Source organism: Delphinapterus leucas, chromosome 21 (genome assembly GCF_059928025.1).
Source record: "Delphinapterus leucas isolate spDelLeu-1000000601 "Yukka" chromosome 21, BTC_Dleu_Yukka2, whole genome shotgun sequence".
Classification (NCBI taxonomy): Eukaryota; Metazoa; Chordata; class Mammalia; order Artiodactyla; family Monodontidae; genus Delphinapterus; species Delphinapterus leucas.
In genome coordinates, this window is record NC_143149.1 from 4,490,270 (window position 1) to 4,505,263 (window position 14,994).

The following is a 14,994-nucleotide window of genomic DNA, read 5'->3' on the forward strand; positions in this document are numbered from 1 at the left end:
AACAAAATATAGTGAATAGAGCTACTTATTAAGCATGAAAACGATCCTCATCTGGGATTACTTGGATGCAGTTTTAGAAGCATTTCATTCCTCAGTTGTCATTCCTGCAGTGAGCACTAAATCATTGATGTATTTTTCCTCGCAATTCATGATTTCCCATTTTAGAGCAGGAACTGAGGGAAGTATTACAAACTAGGATGGTTTTATGAAAGAAGGGAAAAAATAGGAAAGCGATAGATAAAAGTAACGACTTATGAAGTGATATGTAAAAATCAAGCCACAGGTTATCTGTGGAGGGTATAGGGAGGAGCATCAGAATGTCAATTTTGAAGAAACTGTGTTATTTTATTATTTCTTCCAAACCTGGAGGCAGAATAATAAGTCCAGTGCAGACTTAGCTTGAATTACAAGAGATTTCAGTAAACTGCCTGTCTGGGACCCCATAAAAGCCTATTGTGCCGTTCATTACATAAGACATGAAATACAGACAAACCTCAAATCCTGACAATGTACACTTCGATTTATCCATGAAGATAACTTTATGCAACTAACTTTGTGCAGAAATAGATTAAACATCTATTACTGTAATCCTGATGATTTCTAATAAATTAAAATTTACTTTTGTGAGCCATCCAATTATTAATCATTAGGTGTTGCATTCTTTTAATTAAAATAAATGACCTGAATAATGCATGAATATGTGAATACGAGAATATTTAATTGCTAAAAAATGTAACGATATTTGAAGACCTTGGGTCAAAATCTGTGGTCAAGTGCATGTACATAGACCCACTGCCCTGAAACATTTAGATACTCCTCTCTTGGTTATTTAAAGAACAACAATCAGTTTTATCTGGAACTGATAGCCTTTGTTAACCTTTAGGTTTGATCTTCTTATTTACAACTTTAAAGCTTGCTCTGAATTCAGAATTAATGGACAATTTACTAGAACACTAGATTAACAGAATTTTATGTCTGGAATGCACAGAAATGTGCAAAGTTGTAAGATCACACCTGGCAGAGCTAACTCTTCAATTGAGAAGGAGTAAGGGGAACTCAGTGGAAAAAAATCTTTTTAGAAAGTATGACATCTCCCATCAACCTGAAAGTTCAGTGGAGGACAGCTGACTAGGTTTCCATTTTTTCATCCATTTTGAGTCATTCATTTATGAATATTTATTCACTACACACTAAATTTTCTTTTTTGCGGTACGCGGGCCTCTCCCTGCCGTGGCCTCTCCTGTTGCGGAGCACAGGCTCCGGACGCGCAGGCTCAGCAGCCATGGCTCACGGGCCTAGCCGCTCTGCGGCATGTGGGATCTTCCCAGACCGGGGCACGAACCCGCGTCCCCTGCATCGGCAGGCAGACTCTCAACCACTGCGCCACCTGGGAAGCCCCCCCCCACTAAATTATTAATTAGGTTTCTTACATCTCCCTCCAGCCTGTCTTGACCCCTTGATCATCAAAAGTTTTCTTTTATTTTATCTATATTTACTTCTATGAAAGTCTTCTAATTTTAAAACAGTGATATGCTCTATTCAAAGATTTCAGTCCTGTAACAGACTAACTTCCCTTGAAACTGTAATCTATCTCTACATAATGCAGAAACACCACATAATATTATCTTAATCTGCTCGGGCTGCTATAACAAAATGCTATAGACTGGGTGGTTTAAACAACAGACGTTTATTTCTCAAAGTTCTAGAAGCTGTGAAGTCCAAGATCAAGGTTGCCAGCAGATTCAGGTCCTGGTGAGGACCTGCTTGTAGAAAGCTGCCTTCACACTGTGTGTTCCCTTTCCTTGGTGCAGGTATTGGAGAGAAGAGGGGGGAGGGGGAGAGACAGAGACAGAGAGAGAGAGATCTGTCTTCCTCTTTATAAGGACACATCTCATCATGAGTCTAACCCTCATGACCTCTTATAAACCTAATTATCTCCCAAAAGGCCCACCTCCAAATACTATGACGTTAGGGGACAGAGCTTCAATATACGAATTTGAGGGGAGGGGGACATAAACATTCAGCTCATAACAATGTTTATTAAAGCTTTATTAAACTATGTGAACGCCTCCTATTGTTTTCTTAGTATCCATGCATTTTTTTTTCTGAAAACATTGCTGAATGTTTATCAAGTTCTAGGAACTGCAATAAACACAAATTTCTCGAGTTCATGAGGAATTTACAACTTTGTGGCAGAGAAATGCACATTAACAGATAACTGGTTACAGCAGTGAAAAATATATTAAAACTGATGTAAGAACACAGAGAAACTAATTCATTATGACTGGAGGGACAGGGAAGGTTTACAATAAGAGGTGAGAATTAGCTGGATCTTAATGCATGCACAATGGGAAGTAAGGTTGGAAAAATCTGGAAGGCTATCTGGGCAAAGCAAACTGGTCTGCAGATGGATCAAGCTTTTCGAAAATAACCCACTTAGAATTAGCGAATAGCATTCCAAAACTCTATCAGAAAGTTTGTGATGTCTACACAGCCACATTTTAAATTTTTATTTTTTTAATTTTTTTTGGTATTGACAGGAGTTGAGGATGTAAAAGGGAGTTTGGACCAGATTATGAAGGACTTTTAAATGGCATGCCTGAGATCTTGGACTTCACCTGGTAGACAGTGGGAAACCAGCTCAGCTTTTTAGATGGTGAATGAGTTAAGATACCAGATTACTAACATATTAAAATAATAGCTAATATGTATGAAGTGCTTTTGGTATACCTTCTCCGTATAATTCTATGAACTTTACATGCATTAACTTATTTCATGCTCACAGTAACCTCATTACGTAAATGTTAGGATTTTCTTCAATTTATAGGTGAATAGGCTAAAGCTTGGAATCACTTGTGTGAGATCACACAGGGAAAAAGTATCAGAAGCAAGTTTCACACTCCAGTCTTTCTGTCTCCAGGGATTTCACCACTAACCTCTAAACTATATAAAATTAAAGTTATCAGGGTGGTTTATAAAATGAAATGTACAAGTAAATGATTAAAATTTTGGTGCTAATCTCCTCTCCATTTTGTTTCCCCTACCCTGGACTTGGAAGAGGCTTGTTTTGGATCTTGGGGGTTGGGGGACAATGGGCATCTATTGTACTTGAAAAAATAACTAGAAACAATAAAGGAAAGCTAAATAATATCACCCATAAAAAAATCTATTATTGCACTCCACTGCTTTTTAATGCTTGCTCTAAAAATTTACTGACATGCTCAATATCTCCCTTTTAATTTCTCAAGTAACTTCCAGAGAATTTACGTGAGGTAGATAATAAAAGAGATAATAAGTGGTTCATGAAAGATGATGAAGTTGAATTTAAGAACATACTTTTAAAACCCTTCTAATAAATGTTGCTTGTTTCAAAGCTCTTTTCGGTTCACAGCGCAGGTACAAGATGGCAACATTAACGGAGATTCAGAATAGATTCAAATATAAAATGATGTTATATGATGTGTAGCCATAAAGAGGGATATTCTCCCTGATTTGATGATCTGCTTCCTATGCTTGGTGACCTTGAAATATTATCTTGATTCTATTCACCTCTGTTTTTGATTTATGATTTCCAAATTCAAAACTAGATCTGATAAATTTATCCTGATTCTTATATACATTCTTCTTTACGGAGATTGTTTTTTCATTGTGAAACTTGTTTTTCCTGATCCTTGTTTATAATCCTGCTACAAATTAGTCATTCTGTTGCCCTCCATCTAATGTTCCCTAAAACAGCATAACTTTTCACCAAGTACATTACTCACCCAAATGGATCATAAAACTAATAAAAGTCCAACAGACTTTTGAGACTGTCAACAGACTCTCAAGGTGTCCAATGGTTGAGCTGCAGAAGTTGTAAAATAAATAATAATACATTTATTACAATCACAAGGATTATAGCTTAGGAGCAGAGTTCCAGTTTTGGGGTTTGGGGAATTGGAATAGAAATAAAATCCTGGAGAAACCAAGAGAGAAACTCAGGCATAGGAGCAAGAAGACATAAATTCTCTTCCTACAATTTTTAAGTGGATCCTGAAACTGAAGTTTGGCCATAATAAACAGGGTTAAAACAATATGACCTGTAGACTGATGGCATCAAGGTTGATTCGATGCTGAGCCCAAAGAGAAGAACCAAGTTCTTTTTGTATTTGTCCCCAGAAGATGGCCTAGTTGCAGGGCCTTGGGTCAATGTGAAACCAGCCTCCAGAAGTTAAGCCATTGCAGAATGAACAGCACGGTAATGAGGTAAGAAAAGGGACAGGTCCCCCAGCCCTCAATCTGTAAGATACATGAATGGGAGGGGCACCAGGGATTTTTCGGGCAGTGAAACTACTCTGTGTGATACAATAATTGTGAACACACGTCATTCATTATACATTTGTCCAAACCCATAGAATCTACAACACCAAGACTCAGCCATAATGTGAACTCTGGACTTTGGTTGATAATGACATGTCAATATAGGTTCATCGACGGTAACAAATGTACCATCTAGTGAGGAATGATGATAATGGTGGAGGTTATGCATATGTTAAGGCAGAGTGGGAAATCTATGTCCTTTCCTCTCAGTTTTCTTGTGATCCTAAAACTGCTCTAAACAATAAAGTCTATTAAGAGAGAAAGAGAGAGAGAGAGAGAGAAAGGTGAAACCAGCAACAGAATAATAAAGATGAGGGAAGATGATTCTAGAGGGAAGATTTTCATTGGTCATGTTCCCCAGTGTCCTAGAACAATGGAGGAAAACATTTAATGCCTTGGGTATGTCCACAATTTTTTTCACTTTACTACCATTTTAGAAATTCAGAGCTAATAAACTCTTGACAGTAGTATTTCAGTCAAGTACTAGCTGGCCTCCTTGAGTTCAGTCTCTCCTTCCTCCAATCCACATGCTACACTGCTTCTATGTTTATGTTTCACAAATCTCTAACTTCACCCCCCGCCCACCTGAATTTCTCAATAAACTCCTGTTACCAGATGAAGTCTAATTTTTCAACATGTCATAGTAGGTCTGAGCAGGTTAAATGTTGCAGTCACCATTTAGTTTACAATCGAGGAATAGGTAAAATAATATTATGAATAAAACATACATACAAATGTGTCCCTTCAAAAAATGGGGAGTACAGTAAGGAAACAAATTGTACAACGTGAAATACAATAAAATCTGATAGATAATAAATTAAACAGTAAAGCAGAAATAGGAGGCAATCAGATTAATTCTAAGAAAGAAATTGTCTCCTGATGAGAGCCTTGTAAAGAAACATGAGTATCATCAGACTAGGGGTTGGTAAAAATTGCTTAAGCGAAGATTAAGCCCGGCTGAAGCAGTGAGTTTAAAATGTGTTCATTTTGAGGAAACAAAGTAGACAATATAGTTAATTTGGGGCCAAAATAAAAAGAGTATGCCATGTTTTGATTTTACAAAAATACGTATAACTTCTTAAAGAACAGGAAGTCTCAATGAGCTTTTGAGATCAAGCCAAATGATAAAATCAGCATTCCACAACTCAAATACTCAACGATTTGAGTTTCAGTTATAGGTTGGGTTTGCCAGAGGAATTAAAGAGAGTGGATTCAGTTTACTCCAATCTGACCAGATGGACTTAGATGGGTATAATAAAATCAAGTGCTGATTTTAAAATAAATACTAATAACAATGATAATAATAGTAAAACAAGGCTATTAATTAGAGGAGACAGAGGAGGAGCAGTAGATAATGGGATTAAAGCTTTGCCCAGGCTCATTACAAAGGAATATGTCCCCAGTTCAGGCATTTTTCCTCAGGATGGACGTGACTGGTGGCAGAAATGATATTAGCGGTTGTTGAATTCTGCTTTTGCTGTTAGTGCCTGTCTTGGGTTTCTAGTACAAAAGGTCCAAGTTGAAGCTCAAAACTTAGACAAACCAGCAAACTATGCATTCCAATAATCCCACCCATATGCTCACTCCTGTTACTTCTGCTCCCCTTACTACCACCAGAGAGAAAGGTCTTTTCTCACTGATTTATTGACTCTTCAGCACTCTTTTTAAAAGCCAGCACCAATTTCAGGTGTACAGCGAAGTGATTCAGTTGTACATATACATGTATCTATTCTTTTTCAAATTCTTTTCCCATTCAGGTTATTACAGAAAACCTGAAACTAACACAGCATTGTTAATCAAATATACTCCAATATACAATTTTAAAAAAATTTAATCCATTAAAAAAAAAAAGAATTTTACTTTGCATGACTCTGCCACCTCAAGACTCAGACCAGAAGCATTTTTAATTAAAAAATGTTAAAAATAAAACTGTTTAAATTCCAAAAAAAAAAAAAAAAAAAGCCAGTGCCTAATTGTTAGTGGCTCAACTGTTTACTAAAAGAGCAAACGTTTAGGGGAAAAAATAGATATGAAAATACTCTGAATTTATCACTCAGTGATGATTCCAAGACGGTCATTTTTGCTTTTTTCATCACACAATTTAGACTCATACACAAATTTGATCTTTCCTTTCCTTTACCTTCTAGTGCAGTGCTTAAGATTATGGACTCTAAAATCAGACCACTTGAGAGGTCACATCTTAGCTCTGTTACCTACCGGTCATGTAATCACATGACCCAGATAGGTAACCTCGCTGACATCAGTTGCCATATCTCTAAAACGGCAAGAATGATGGACTCCTCTTCATAGTTTATTCTGAGGAGTAAAAGACTCAATACTTGAAAAAAATTAAAATATTGCCAGGGACACAATGTAAGAGCTGGCAAGATGAGGAAAAATCACAAAATGCAGTTTATCAATACGTAGTTATTTCTATTGTCCCTTCTAGGAAAACAAAGGTCATCAACACTCTCCACATTGCTACAATCAACGGTCAAGTCTTCATCCTACTCGACCCACCAGCACTGGCTCGCTCACCCGGCTTCCCTTATGCCTCGCTCTCTGGATCCCCACCTGCCACTGCTTCCCTGGCCCATCATGGCAGATTCTGCCTTTTCACACAATGTCTCAACAGTGCAGAGCCCTAACATTCAGCACTCGGACCCTTCTCTTTTCTCCTTGTGTGATTTCATCCAGATCCTGATTTACAAACCTTTCATTAAATGATGTCTCCTAAATTTAAGTATCTCAGATAGAACTCTCTCCTGAACTTAAAATTCACGCATCCAATTACCTATTGAAAATCACCATGTGGGTGACAAATAGATAGCCCACAATTAAATTCTTCCTAACCGAAAATCGGAGCTTTCCCAACAGCTGTTATACCCACAGTTTTCCTGATCTTACTTTACAACTACATCATCCTTTTTGTAGTTTAGGATAAAAGCCTTGAAAACATTCTGGGTTCCTCTTTACTCTAAAGCTATATGTTTAAACTGCCAGTAGATTTTGTTGCTTCTGTCATCAACATACACCCCAAATCTGACCACCTCTTTAGCATTTGCACTGCTATTACGGTCCATCCTGGTCCAGGCCATTGTTATCTCTTGCTAGGATTATTTGGATAGCCTCCAAATTGGTCTCCTTCCTTTTACCTTCCCCCCAACAATCAGTTCTCAACTCAGCATCGACTGGTGCTTCTAAAATATCATTTCATTCACAACACTTCTCTGCTTACACTATTCCAATGGCTGTCCTTTTCACTCAGAGTAAAAACTGAAGCCTCTCCCTGAACCTACAGGGTCTATCCTGACCAGCACCTCTTACTTCTCTGAATATCTCTCATGGTCTACCTTTAATAACTAATAAATAATGAGAATGAGAATTCCTGGCATACATAAAAGGAGTAGATTAGCCAATACAAACAATTTATGTATAGTATAGAATAAGAGGACCAGCATGATGTATGGTTTTGAAAAAATGATTTAAGTTTTTATTACTTTGACTTTCTTATGCCGACTTTGAAGAAAATGAGTTTGCTACCAGATGAAAGAAAAGGGAAGGGAAGGGAGAAAATTGAGAGAGAGAGAGAGAGAGAGAGAGAGAAAGCAAGGAAAGAAGAAAGGAAGCTAGATCTATACATATAAACACACTATTCTTGTTTTTAAAACACACAAAGCAACAATCTATTCCAAGATAAATTACAGTCACAGAGGTATCTCAAATGTATAGGTTTGTAAAACCACCTATACATTTAAACAAATTGTAAAATATGTTAAAGAACATCAGCTATCTCAAGGATGATATCTACTAACATACAAGAATTCCCTAACTAAGGAATTCTTACTGATTATGACCGTCATTGTCATTAACATCTCCTGAAATAAGTTATCTATAAACAGAGAAATTGAGTACAGTTTGCCAATGTCCACTTTTACTCATGAATGAGTTTTACTCAGAATCCCACATAAATTGATCATTCTATGCAAACACATAACTACTGATGGAGTTGTTTTCTTTGTATTTGAGATGGAGAGGAGCAATCCTGTCCAACTGCCATACTTGTGGGTTATTAATTAATTTCATATCCACCATTATTAAAATATTATTACTCATGGTTGAATGTGTTAATGAAAAGTAACTACTTGTCACAGGCAAATATTATCAAAAGAACAATAAGGCAATGAAAGTCACACAGCCAAAAATGTAATCCACTTGTCACTTCACTGAAGAATTCAATAACGCTGGAGACATGCAATCGTGGGAGAAACATTCAGGACAAACAATAATAATCTTCTGGATTTATTTTTCTTTAGATACTCAGAAAATTTGTAATACTTAAAATGTTGGGAAATATAGGATAATATTGCCCATGCATGGAAAATTTGAGAAATAAAGCTAAATTTAGAAAAGAAACACATATTCTGATAAAATATACTGGGGGAATTAGTTCAGGCCATAGGATAAATTGATCACATAAATCTCTAGCAAAATATATTAATAGCTACAGTAAAATCCAATAAAACAAAATTAGTATCCTTATGCCTCAAGGCACATTCGACTTCTCTCACAAATCTGTTTCCAACACCATTTCAGCTCGATGCCCTCTGTCTGCCAAGAAAGTTTGTCTTTAAGACTTTTTTCTCAAATAAGGAATCTTTTTAACACTGGAAAACTTTGTATCAGAACTGTACAAAGCTCGTTTTGAATAACCATTTGGACAGATAACTAGAGAAAAACTTTCTTTTCCTTGCTTTCCTATCATTAGTCTAAAAACAAAAAACTAAAACCATAAATAATGCTCTTAATTCTGGCACTTATGCCCCTATTTGTATGTCCATTAAATGAAATAATGTAATGAAGATTTTTTGCAGACCGTAAGGTTATAAAATGGTAGGTGGTATGATTTTCATTTTATTTATAAGAAAACACCTAAGACAGGGACTCTGTTACGTATAGCTGGCCAACAAAACATTGTTATCTGTCCTAAAACAGAAGTTTAGAGTAATAGATTTGCTATCTTTTCCAGAATACTCTTTTAGTGCTCTATTTAACCACTTGATCTGCTTCCAAAGTAGGTAAATTTATTTTGTTAAGCAAATATTAGAATTACTTATTAGCATAATCATGTTATTAATTTATTATTCAAAAGCTGACTTAAGTAGTTAAATAGCTCATCTTCAGAATGCTTTGCATGAAAGATCCACATTATTTTTCTTCTGGAATAAGAACAGAATCCGTATCTTCTCGCAAGGTTGAGGAGGGTGATAACAGTCCTAAGGGTGAATAACAATGAAACACATACACGTTTCTCAGAAGCCAACCCGATTCAACAGGTACATCACGTTACTTTCATCTTTCCAATTATGTGAAGACAAGCTAATTTGTAGTGATGCGTTAGAAGAAAAGTTAATAACTTTGGTCTCCTCAGAAGTACCTATATGTGTAGCAAAAACACAAAAAAACAACAACAAAAGAAGTAAAAACCACCCACTCTTTTGTTGTTCTCTGTTGTACAGATATGAGGCTTAACATCTTGTGTTCTGACTGAGTGTCTTGTTGGCCTAAGGTAAGGACAGCTTTCCTGTGGCTATCACTGAAAAGCCATGGTATTCATTACATGGCAGAGACAGATATTGGGACAGGAAGCAGTAACTCAGAAGGAGGGCTTTACATAACAAAATGGAAAGTCATTTTGTTTTCCTTGGTTCTCACTCTTTAGAGCTTAGACATCAAGGATTCCAGGTAAAGTGAGGCCGTTTCTTGGTGATGGGTTGAAAGACCATACTATTCCATGGAGGCAAAGACCATGGCTGAAATATTCCCTGTTAAGAACCTTAAGGAATAGTTGAGTAAACCATGTGGTTGATGCTTTTTCTAATTGCATTTTATTTATATTTTCTTGCATTTTTCAAACCTTTGACAAAGTCCTATTAAAATATTGTAGGGTGGCCTATACTTTGCTACAAAGGTGGGGCATTTCTGGCCCTCACGTCTCAGGTCAGAGGTAAAATACAAAGAAGCAATTTTGCTAAAATCAGGATGACGGTGACAGTGGTAATTTTCTCCCCCAGTTAGGAGAAAAGGAAATAGTTACTCCATTGCACGATATGTTGCTAAAAGACCAGTGGGTTTCCTCTCAGTCAAAGATAACTGGGTTTTATGGAAAGGAGGTGCTTTTTTGTTGTTTTAAATAGGTTTTGTTTCTTTTTATAACACCCTAAACCTAGGTCTTTAAGGAGTAGGACTAGATGGAAATGTTTTCGATATTTTGGGATTAGTCTTTCATGGATTAGCATTTGATTTGGACAAGTTTTAAAACGATGTTTACAGATTCAGGACGATATCCAATCCATCAGGAAAACCCTTGGGTTCTACCTTTAAAATAGATTTGGAATCTAACCTTCTCAACAGCTCCCCTCCCACTACCTCAAAATCTACAGCCCTCCTACTGGTCTACCTACTTCCTCATTCTCCCCTACAGTCTGTTCTTAGCATACCAGCCTGATGATCACTTAAAATGTAAGCCATCCCATCCCATTCCTTTAGTGGAAACCCTGAAAGGCCTCTCCATTTCAGTCATGCCAGATTTGTACTGTGGAACCAAAGGAGATCTCTGACCTGACTCCCAGCTCCCACCCTTGATGACTCCTTTCACTCATTCTGCTCCAGCCACAGTGACCTCCTTACTCTTCCTCAAATATACCAAATGTGCTTCCTTTTGTATTCACTGTTTTTCTGCCCATAAAAAATCATCTCTTCTCCCACATACCTGTAAGGCGAGCTTCCTCCTTCAAGTATTGGGTTGGCCAAAAAGTTGGTTTGGGTTTTTCTGCAAGATGGGCAACGCAATATTTGATTAAATGTCACCTTCTCAATAGGACTTATCCAGACCAGCCTATATAAAACTGCAACTCTCCTCATCTACATCCACATTTTTTTCACCTTGTCCTAAGTTTCCATTTTCCTATTATGCAACATATTATGCATCGGTATTTATGCATCATATTATGTTATGATCAGTATTTATCACATGTTGTCTCTATCCCCAATTTAAGTGCCATGAGGGGAGAGATTTTTATTTTGTTTACTACTATGCCTAAATCATTTTAAACCATGTCAAACACATAATAAGTACTCAAAAAATTGTTGTTTAATAAAGTTAAGGACACAACAAAAGAGGATTCAGACAAGCTCAGAACAGACCCCCCACCCTAATCCTAACAAAGATACTAAATTACTGCAGGAAAGAGGTTTTTCTCACTCATTCTTTTCACTCATATTTATTGGTCTTAACTACAAGCCAGTTAGAGTTCTAGGTGTTGGGGATACACTGATAAACAGAAACTAACAGAGTCCCTAACTGCATGAGTATATATACCAGTGGGGTAATCAAAAATTCTAAAAAACACAAAAGTAAATCTCCTTTGTTATAATAGGGTGTTACAGGGAGATATATACCTTCATCAAAATTAAAAACTTGTGCTTCGTAGAATACCATCAAGAAAGTGGACAAAATAACCTATAGAATAGAAGAAAATATAAAGGACTTATATCCAGAATACATAAAAATTTACAATTCAACAAAAAGACAACTGAATTTTAAAAATTGGCAAAGGATCTGAATAGAAACTTCTCCAGAGATGATATACAGATAACTAAAAAGTAAAAAAAACATGCTCAACATCTTTAGTCATGAGGAAAGTGCAAATCAAACCTATAAAGAGACATCAATTCACACGCACTAAAATGGGTATGAACACAAAGGCACATAATAACAACTGCTGGTGAGGATATGAAGAAATCAGAAACCCCATACAACGTGGGTGGGAGGGTAAAACGGCACCATGCTTTAGAAAATAGTGTAGCCATTCCCCATAAAGCTAAACACAGAATTACCAAATGACCCAGAGATTTCACTCGAATGTATATGCCACAGGGAACTGAAAGCAAATATCCTCAAAAAACCTGGTCAAGAATGTTCATAGCGGCAATAATTACAATAGCCAGAAATGGGGAAAAAAAAGTCCATCAACTGGTTAATGGATAAGCAAGTGTGATATAATCATAAAATAGAGTACTATTTGCCCACAAAGAAAAATGAAGCATCAATACAGTTAGTCAACAGAAAAGGCATAATCTTCCATCAGGATAATGCAAGGCCGCATGTTTCTGTGATGACCAGGCAACAGCTGTTACACCTTAGCTGGGAAGTTTTTATTCATCTGCCGTATTCTTCAGACATTGCACCTCCGGATTTCCATCTATTTCGGGTCTTTACAAAATTCTCTTAATGGAAAAAATTTCGATTCCCTGGAAGACTGTAAAAGGAACCTGGAACAGTTCTTTGCTCAAAAAGATAAAAAGTTTGGGGAAGATGGAATTGTGAAGTTGCCTGAAAGATGGCAGAAGGTAGTGGAACAAAAGGGTGAATACGCTGTTCAATAAAGTTCTTGGTGAAAATGAAAAATGTGCCTTTTATTTTTACTTAAAAACCGAAGGCATGTTTTGGCCGACCCAATAGTATTGATACCATAAACCAAAATCAGTTTCAAACAGACAAAAGAGTGAATATTTAAATAAATGATTAAAAAATAAAATTAAAGGAATACTTAACTTGCTGATTTGGAAGCAATTTATTAATTACTAAAGCAACAAAAATAATTACCAAAAAAAAAAAAAACTGAAGACCTGAATGCACAGTAACTAAAGCTTCTTAATGCCAAAAAAGAACTTAAATAAAATCAACATAAACATTTTTAAATGAGAAAATATGACAAGGTTAATGTTGTGTTTGTATACACACACACACACAAACACACACACATATACCCTTAAAAAAATAGGAAAATGTAATAATGAATAGGCAATTGGACGAAAGAGAAAATATTCCACTTCTGTAGTTACTAAAGTGATTGAAGAAAAACATGCTCTAATATGTGAAAAATATGTTTCAATATATTGTGCACTGCTCATGTGTGGGTACAGGGAATATAAACTGGTTCGAACATCTGGAAAACATTCAACAGTTTGCATCGAGAGACTGAAAAATGTGTATACTATTTGACTTAATTATTCTAATTCTGACACCTTTCCTAATTACATCACCACATATTTGGATATAAAAATATCTCCATTAAATATTGTTACAATAACAATCTTGTTATAATATGTAAATAAGTCAAATTTTCAACAATTAGAAAAGAGTTCACTTAATTAGGACATATCTATATACAAGACTATTTTATGTAATAAAAATAGGTATTTGAAAAATTTTAATGTCAAGAGAATATTTTCACAGTATACTATCTAGTGAGCAAAACACTACATATACTGTATTAGAGTTTGTTCACAGTTTGGGGGTAGAAAAAATATTGAACAGAAATACACAAAATGCAAATATGCTAATGATGAGAATACACTTTGGTGAGTATGAAGTGATTTTTATTTTTTCTTAATTTGTTTTCTATTTTCTAAAATTGGCATCTATTCCTGAGATAATCATATACACCACACCAGGAAGTGGCTTCTGCTGGAATTGTACTTTTGCCTGAATCATTTTTCTTATATCCTGCTAGTTTGCAATTATTAAAATGTGACTCTGAGTTGCAGAATTATATTGAGTTTCATTTAAATGATAAAGCAAGTATTTTGCCACTGCCAACTTTACAATAAAATTGATATTTTATGCTATTTCCTCTATTATCAACATAAATGAGTTTTCTGAAACATAAATAATAATTGTAAAGGCTATTAGGGCATTCACATCTTTTAAATATGTTCATAGTTTATATTTTCCCCCAACTCTTCCAATGTTCAAAGAAACAAGTTTAAACAAAATACTATTTATACTTTTTTAATCTTTACACCTCTGTATGTTATCAGTTTGGGAAGATACGGTCAGTAAGTTTATGAAGAAACTTAAATTATAAGTGAAGCTTATGAGTCTAAAGTACACATCTTTAAATTACAGGCACATAAATCGATACAGGACAAAACTACTTTGTAAGGAGCAATGAGGTGAAACTTAATACTAATTAATTTGCGTTTGCTTAAGTTCAAATGCAAATTAAAAGTAAAGGACTTCTTCAGGTCATTGTTTCCATGCTATCTAACAATGATCACATTGATATGAAAGAGGCATCATTTTTCTGACATGTGATATTATTTACAAAAAACAAATACTGAAAGAGTAAATTGTACAGAACGTTTTTTGGTTAAATCATTTAAATGAGGTTATTACCTCTTTTGGTCATGTATCCTCCCCCCACACTCCCCCAAAAATCCAAATATTTTAATCTTCAGGCAAATTCACACATGAAAATGAGAGTAATATTTAATTAAAATCCTGTCCTTCTCCTCAGCCACAAACAGGTTTTTAAATTTTATAATGGCAAAAGGCATTGAAAGAGCATCAACAGCTTATTCTAATCTAAGTTTAAGTTTCCTGATTGCTGGTTACAAGCCCTCATTCCTTAGATACTTTATAAGAATTTGTTTTTATGAGAATAAAAGCCCAAGCACAATTTTTAAAAAGACATTTACACATTACAGCGTTGTGAAAAATTGAATCAGCTGACCTTCATATCCTTTCATTCTCATCTAAGCTATTTTAAAAATTGGCTATTTGGGGTT

General features: G+C 35.6%; 1 long non-coding RNA gene across 1 annotated transcript in view; it reads right to left on the reverse strand.

Moving 5' to 3' along the window:
* Positions 1-14,994, reverse strand: part of LOC149744415 (uncharacterized) — a 302,003-nt gene that overhangs the window by 90,692 nt on the left and 196,317 nt on the right. The window lies entirely within an intron of this gene.